The sequence below is a fragment of the Haemaphysalis longicornis genome, unplaced genomic scaffold (genome assembly GCF_048455015.1).
Source record: "Haemaphysalis longicornis isolate Haplotype H1 unplaced genomic scaffold, Haemaphysalis longicornis Haplotype H1 scaffold_1, whole genome shotgun sequence".
Taxonomy (NCBI): domain Eukaryota; kingdom Metazoa; phylum Arthropoda; class Arachnida; order Ixodida; family Ixodidae; genus Haemaphysalis; species Haemaphysalis longicornis.
In genome coordinates this window covers 421,237,847-421,246,182 of record NW_027526203.1, presented here as the reverse complement: position 1 = coordinate 421,246,182, position 8,336 = coordinate 421,237,847, and positions in this window count along the sequence as shown.

The following is an 8,336-nucleotide window of genomic DNA, read 5'->3' as shown; positions in this document are numbered from 1 at the left end:
ACGGCGGACGTGGTTGGTGCTCCAGGTAGCCACAGGGGGCTTAGCGGGAGGGCGGAAGTATATGTGGGAAAAAGTTTACAGAGAAACTAGGACGAATGGTGGGAAAGAGGGGAGCTCAGGGCCTGCAGCAACGGAGAAAGAACGAGTGCGGCAGTCAGGCTGCCAGGACACGCCGAGACCAAGAGGCTTATACTTGCCTTGTCGTCCAGGTCGGGCTCCAGTAATGTGCCGGCGGAGTGCAAGCGGGACCGGTGGGGCCCCAGCACTCGGCACAGGATTCGTTCGTCGGGTGGTTGGCTCGACTCCGGAATCGCAGGAAAGGCTGCTGCAAGTGGCACCTTGGATGCACGGCCGCCAGCGGTGTCAACCCAGCTGTGTTGCGTTCCAAACCATCGCGTGGCACAGACCGGCACGCGACCGATGCGACCGCACGTCGTCGTCTTCACGCAGCCAGGACAGCGCGCTCTGGGAATTTCGAAATTCGTACAAATTGCCGTTTCCTACGGTAAAGGGTTTCGACCTCGTATATTTTGGTTGTATATGAAAAATAAGTGTTTAGCAGCTAAATTACGTTTTTCCATCCTTATCGTTGTCTCATGCATAAAATTTTACAAAGATGGGGCCATTCTCTACTTTGGGAGTTTTCGGAGAGTTTGTTGTTGTTGTAAACTGTATTAGAAAGGTAGGCCAAGGGCAAAGGGGGGGGGGGGGGGGGGGGGGGGGAATGGGGAGGGCGGAGCACAGTCGTTATGACGCCGTCTTCAGGGGATCTCTTCAGAAGTTGTGCAGACCACTGCTAAATTGCCCGTACCAGGTCACTTTTTGTGGCATAAAGGATGATTTCGAAGAGTGTGTCGCGTAAGAGAGATGTAGGGTCGATGTAAGTTGAGGTATCGTGGTAAGGGGGAGTGAATGTACGAAAGCGAGAAAACTTCGCCACCAACAATGTGCAACAGTGACACGTGCACCACTGCAGATACTGTGACCAGGACTGTCCATCGCGCCAATCCTGCGGTTGTGTGAATAATTTGCAAACATGGGTCTCCGTGCGGTCTATTCTGTGAGCCACCAACCGGTGCGACACGTTCCTGCCGTAAGGGATGCTCCCCGTAGCCATTCAGAGCATTTTGAACGCCCCAGAATGTTTAGAACACGTTACATGAAATGTTTCAACACCGAATAAAGTTAAACAGTGGAAGCCTGTGGAAACATCTACAATTTGTGGTCATTTTTAGCCACAAAAGATCCGCCTACAGACTTCACAGTGGTTCAGTACGAGTACTGTCAATGGAAACAGCTAGAACAAGCAATACGTTTTTACCATTTCTAAAGCAAAATCGCAGTCAAGCCGTAGCCGTATCCGTGGTTGATGGCGATGAAGAATTTATAGCCTTCTTTATTCCGTCATTCGGTTGCGCTCTTCCAATCTCTCCGTGTAGATGCACTTGGCGAGGAGGACGACCACCTCTCGCCTCAGCCGAGCTTGGGCTCACGGCGCTGGACACCTCGTGCTATGGAACGCTTCCGAAAGAGCCACCTCCCCCCCCTCCCCTCCCCGTTTGGGTTCGGGGTAGCGGGACTTGTGGTATGGACTGCCTCGTAGCATGCAATGCTTCCTAAAGAGCCGTTTCTAAGGACACCGTGCACCGGCTTTTTTCCTCAATGGGCGCTTTGAGGCTTTCGCCTTAATAGACGCGAAGACAAAACACCACGACACGCGATGAATTAAGCCTGAGGCGGAAAGGCTAGTAGGGCTCCGTTATCGATCGGCCGAACCGCTACCTGTGCACCGAAATCACCGTGCGATATCGCATTAAAGCTTGGTGACGGAGGCAAAAAGGTTGCTTCAACCTCTTGATTCATGCATTTTCCTTTATAAAGACTCAACACAAGATAAACGGTGAAGCTTTATTGGAATAAATTCCGAGACGTCAGTGGAGGGAGAGGAGGCGAAGTGAATAAGCCGATTAACCAAAGGGAACATTAAAATGACATGGACATGGAATACATCTGTTCTTGAGAGCAGATCTGCATACAGTGTAGGCACAATATGAGAAGGCGCCATGGCCTTGTTTAATGATTTCACGTATCAATAAATAAATTAATAAATTGCAGCGCGACAGGCGAGCAAGTGACGCGAAGAAAGAATATGAGAAGTGAGGGAAAGGGGAGGGGGAGGTGTGGGCTGGCGCGCACAAAGCAGCCAAGACACTGCAGCGAGGGAGGCTCCTGCAGCCCTCTTGGCTTTTCCCACCGGGAACGGGAAGAAAAACATTGTTAACTCTTGAGAAGGACACACTTCGGCTTTTTTGGCCTCTTGACATGGAGTGCATCCGTCGTTTCTCTCGCACTCCGTCCTTGGTCTTGGCCGAGCACTCGAGGTATCCATAGGCGATATCTTCTCCGCCATGCATTGTTCGGCCTTCCTCGGGCGCCACGGGTTCTCCTTCATTTTGGCCTGCTCGCGCAGCGGTTGCGGGTCGTTCCGCAGGTCCTCCTTCTTCCCCACCAGGATGGTGGGCATGTGGGGGCAGTAGAGGTGGACCTCCGGCGTCCACTCCTTGGGGATGTTCTCCAGGGAGTCGGGAGAATCGATGCTGAAACGCATCGAGATGACGTCCGTGTCCGGGCACGACAGGGGCCGCAACCTGTCGTAGTCCTCCTGCTCCCACCTAGCAAAGAGAAATAAGCTTGAAATGCGTAGCAGTACACTTGACGTGCACTTCAAATATTCTTTGCTTTTTGTAGATATATTATAAATGCTGCAAAAATGTATTTCCAGATTTTTTACTAAGTATTGAAATATATTTTTTAAATGTGGGAACAACACAGAACTTATACTTTCCAAATAGATTAAAAATTGTAAATCCAAATAGATTGAAAATTCGGAGTATATTGAAAATGCATTTGGTTACCGCGAAACGATAACGGTTTAAGTTTACTTCAAGTATTATACAAATACACTATTTAAACACATTTAGAATAGCACACAGATTGCATTAAAATATGCTAAAGCATATAAATAGACTCTGAATATATTCGAAATGTATTTCAACTGTAGTTTTGTTTGTGGAACAAGCATATAGAAATACGCCATAAATACAACAAATATATTTACTCAAAATACGTTGTTCAATACATTAAAATACAAAATATATTTGGAGTACTCTACAGGTACTCCAGGCAGCGCTACAGGTACCACTTTCTGAGTACACGTGAAGCATATCTTATGTGCGCCGTGAAATACATTTCAAATACATAAAAACACCAAGAAATTTTTGTTCTCATTTTGATTACAGATAATGGGAGAAACGAGGGGAGAGACTTACGCTTACTGAGTCTAAGGCAGGAATAAAAATAAATTCCGAAGCGCTGGCGAGAAACGGCCTACAAATATATGTCAGCGACGGTGTTCGAGCGCATTCCTCAAACCAAAATAACCTAATTCAACAACTATCTATAAAGAAACTTGCAAATCGCAAGGGTTAAGATTCGGCAGTATCGCTGTAGAGGGGTCGCAAATTGTATTCTGAACACTATACTGCCTTGGATGGAAAACACTTGCTAGGCTGGCGGGTGAGAGCAGCAGGACGCCGCTCACTGCTGCTCATACCTCCTCCTCCGTGCCCAGCACGTGCGGCGCGAGATGGCGCGGCGCACCGAATTATCTTTTTTTTTTTTGTGTGCCCGCGCTGCGTTTACTTGGCCTGTCCAATGTCACAAGTTTTCCACCTCTTGAACGGGTGGTCGCCGTGCGGACACAGGCTCTGCATGGACGGCGCGTTGCTGAGGTGTTTCTCTGGGAATGCCGTTTAGCGCAAGGTAAGCAAAATTTTCCGGCTATTTGCCTATAAGAAGATGCAGCACAACATTTTTTAGCCGTGTTTGCCTCCCAATGGGAAGAGTGTAAGCGCCCCTTATGAAATAAGCAGGTATTTGAAAGGCTTACCTCCACCTAAAGAGGGAGACGTCCTACCTTACAGGGGCCGTGAAGACAAAACACAAGTTTGTTGATTCGAAAGATTGCCTCGTTAGAATCACACTGACACCACTTTGAACACGCACTTCGCTAAAATAAGCTATATAATTTGGAAAAAAGGGAATGGCCATGCGACCCAGTAGCTCATTTCATGGAACAGAACCAATGATGTCATACCAGCCAGCTCTGCGATTGGCGGAGGCCGGTGAAAGCAAACGCAAATTAGGCAGAGCTGATAAGCTTGCCGAACGAGCTGCTTGCGCTTAAATTTAGGGGACATTCTTTTTATAGTAGTAAGAATGGGGGAGGGGGGATAAACAGTGGAAGTTTCGACCGCACGCGTAAAAATAGAAGCGCCGATGCGTACTGTTGTTAGTACTGCGTGCACTATGCTTGTTCCTGCTCCACATCAGTCCACCGCTTTCGCGTTGTCTTGCACGGACTGGCCCATTGGCGTAAACGATGTTGTCTTACGTGACCCTGTTTGTCGAGGATATTCCTTGTTTCACGAAACGATTACTTTCTACAGTAACAAAAACAAGCCAGGTGCAAATAGGGCCAAAAAACAAACCAACGGCAGAGAACGGGCCGTGCATTAGTATGGTAGCGCCATCTGGGAAGACTGACGGCAACCACCGCTGCAGCCGAATCACGCAGATGCAAGTTCGTTTGTATACGCGCGCTTATGACTTCATTGCTGATGTCCCGAAAACGCACGATTTGGCGGGATAATCAAATTTTAACCTATATTGATTAACTTCTCAGTGACTACGGCATCATTTGATGCCGGACAAGCGCTAGGAGCACTATAAAACACGAAATTCTTCGAATAAAACAAACTTGTATTTTCTCCTAATGGCTCCTTCAAGTACTCCGTGGAAGTCGTTCTGCTCAAGCCGACGAGAGCGAAAACACGTACAATAAATACAACCCAATTTAGCGGCTTTCGTTTTCCGGTTATTTTTTTTAGCTCGTGAGTTTCCTTCTAGATCTAGTTATTCCGTCCTAAGGCTGTTAAGGTCTGACACTTGAATAACAGAGACCTGCCAGGAACATTGGTAGTAAAGCCTGTTCGTAGAAAGTCCGCCGTCCATGTTCGCGCGATAGAGAAATTTTGAGAAGAGTACCCAGGAATGCGGATTTTTTTCCTTTGTTTTCTGTACGTTTTCCCTTCCCGCCACTTCTTTCATTTGTGAACGATGCCAACGGGAGTCGCGCAGATGTTCGCAGCAGCAGCCGTATGGTGAACGAACCCAGTTTGGGACATAGGCTTATACGTGGGTAACGCACATGGCCGGCGTCGGGGAGCGGAGGAGCGTGCTGTGGGAGAGAACGCAGTGTGCGAATTTTGGCGGTCGCATGTCACCGTTCGGTTAACTAAACCTAATAGTCGCGAAAGGGTTTATGCCGTTTCTCTGGAAGTAACCAAGAGTGTTAGAAGCGACCCACGTAAGCTTCGGTACAATAGGGAAGGAGGGGGGTACGACACTACGTGGTTCATGCCCAGGAGCTTATAATGGTTCAGCAGTCTAAGATAAACTGCACGAGAGTAGCCGGTAAGAACCAGACTTTCAAAATGCTTTTTGCAGAAAACCAGATTTATCCCCGATTATCAGTGTGAAAAATAGCACCCGATTTTAACTACCGATTTAAAGATATATCAAACCCTAAAACGAACAACCGTACGAACACATTAGGTCATAACTAGTACATATGGAGTCATTGGTCTGCTGGACGGGGCACCAAGCACTTGGCTTTCCATGGATGAGCGTCTTTGCAGGCAGGTCGCCATAAACCCCTTAAACTTGACAGCTCGCCTTCCCATCTGGCCATTGCTGTTTCCGTGAGGGAAGAAAGGAGCCCCGCTCCCCCCCCCCCTTACCTCCCTCGGTCTTGGACTGCATGATAGCGTCCACGAGGTCGTGGTGCCCCGACAAAACTCATTGGCAAACTCTCGGCAATGCTCCTTGCGGGATCGCACTGTTAATCGATAAAGCTATTGCTGCGGTTTGAATCAATGCCAGCTTGAGTGCTACGAGTGAGATGCTTTTTCAATGAGTCCCTTCAGTCTCCGGGCATCAATGCGGAAATTAGCGTCAGCAACCACATACATGAAACAAGTGTAATGACAAGCACGTATGCAAGTTCTTGACAAAGGCACCGTATTCACACTCAACGCATGCACTCGTCTTATCTTCCCCAGTCACTGCAACGTAGTTTTGACTCAGCAGCCATGTTTGCCAGGTCACTTAGCAGACATCACAGAATGTGTTATCGCTCTTACGAAGTTTATACTTAAGTTGCGTAGCACTAACAATTGAAGCGTACACTAACGTTGCTCAGAAAAGAACATAACGCATGTTAAATCAATTGCGAACTATGTAGAATGCCTGCGGCAGTGTTCAGTAAACACCAAAGCAGACAGGTTTTATACAGATCTTGAAGAAGCAGCCCCAAGAGATTTTGAAATCGCAATTTTTAGATCCACCAGCCACAACTGCCCCGCAAAATGAATGTTGGCCACCATGAGAATTAGCCGTGCTTCAACAAACTTTAAATATTAGCACGTGAGGATAAATGAGGTGTTTAAAAACTTGCCCCCGTCTAAAAACAACCATAACATTCACCCTTCCCTATTCCTCCATGGGCTTTTTGAATTACGCGTTCAAATCGACGGAATTGTTTGGGCACTTTAGGCACTGTCCCTTTCAGACACTACATGTCGCCACCTTTCAGACTTCAGTCAGTGCAAAATTAAGATTATTTCCGACGGTTTACTTAGAAATCCCCTGTGGTTGCCCTCGTAAAACGCTGGATTTCATATCGGCTGGATTACATGCACTCCATAAAAAATCAGTTGTCTATCCCATTCAACGTTTTCCTCCGCATGAGTGCACTGAAGCCGGAAAAAGCGACTGGGGGCAGAATATAAAGCTTGTTCAATTTGTTACCGAATTTTTCTTTTTTTCCACCATCCCTCTCCTGTCAGATATAGGTGCTGTACCCTCAACTGTGGTGGCAGCAAGAAACGTCACGAACAAATAAATATACGCCTCCCTCCCAGGGAATGAGGCATCCCATGCTACTGCCCGCGAACTCTTTTTCCAGGATTTAGGCGACTTGGCACCCGCACCATCCGTCCACGCTCTGCCGCTCAGCTATACGGACCTCCTTGGCCACTACCACCACATGCGCTTCCACTGCCCCACTGCGTAACCGTCGCTCACTTCTGCAGAGGCCCGAACGCGGCGCATGACTGGCATGTATTTCAACTTCACCCTACTCTCGTACCTCTCTTCCCCATCACCTTCTCCTAGCTCTGCCACTCCAGAAATCTCCCCGCCACCGACAGCCCATCTAGTATGGTTCTGGCCACTGCATCCCGATCGCCTGAGCGGTGGGAATGCGCGCTGACCAGCTTCCACCCGGACGACCAGCGACGCCGGATCAACCGAGTCACCCGGGCTGCGAAGCGCGCGGCTTCCCGAACTGAGGACGCCACCCACCCTTCTTGGCACAATAAAACGTTTGCCTCCTCACTTCCTCCTTCCAAACAAACACATCTTGTGCAACTAAGCCTGCAAATTCATCAAAGCAAAAGCCGCATCGAGAACGCAACTTGTTTGATTCGATCATTCGACTGGAAGTGACGGTATTATAAGCACGTTCGGAGATCACCAATACTGAAGTATTATGTTTTCTCTGAAAGCTGACAAAATTGTTTATAGTAAGGTGGTAAAACCCAAAGTTTACACCCATTTTTACCAAATGACGTCAAGCACATTAAATATAGGGCGGCTGCCTCACGCTTACGGTAACGACGTTTTAAGAAAAACACTAATTATGATGCACGCCATTGTCAGTGAGTACGCAACTGTTTGCAAAGATTACCGAGGAAGGGCCCTTAAGAAAAAGCCGGAGGCAATGCATACCGCTACAAGCATGGCAACAGAAAGGCCATGCTGCGAGCGACTCAGGCTTGTCCTTTCGGCTGCTCGGATATCCAGCCTGCCTGAGTGGAAGGCAAGCCGCTCCACTAGGCTGGCGGGCTCCCAGTGCCTATTGGCGTCGTTGTTTTCATCCTGTCATTGTCTTCATACACATTTTCATGTCTGTCTGCAAGCGCAGACAGACATGAAAATGTGTATGCGTATGTATGTGTTTATGACACAAAGGCGTCGCGGCCAAAGAGCTCCATGTCAGAGTGAGTGGTGTTTCAATCAGTAAAATGCAATTTGAAAGGACATGAGGAAGCTAAAAAATAATTCATTGGTATGGGGTATAAAAGGCCCTCAGTCTAAAACGTTGTCAAAAAATGTAAAGATCCTGGCGTATACCATCTTGGAATTACGCGCGG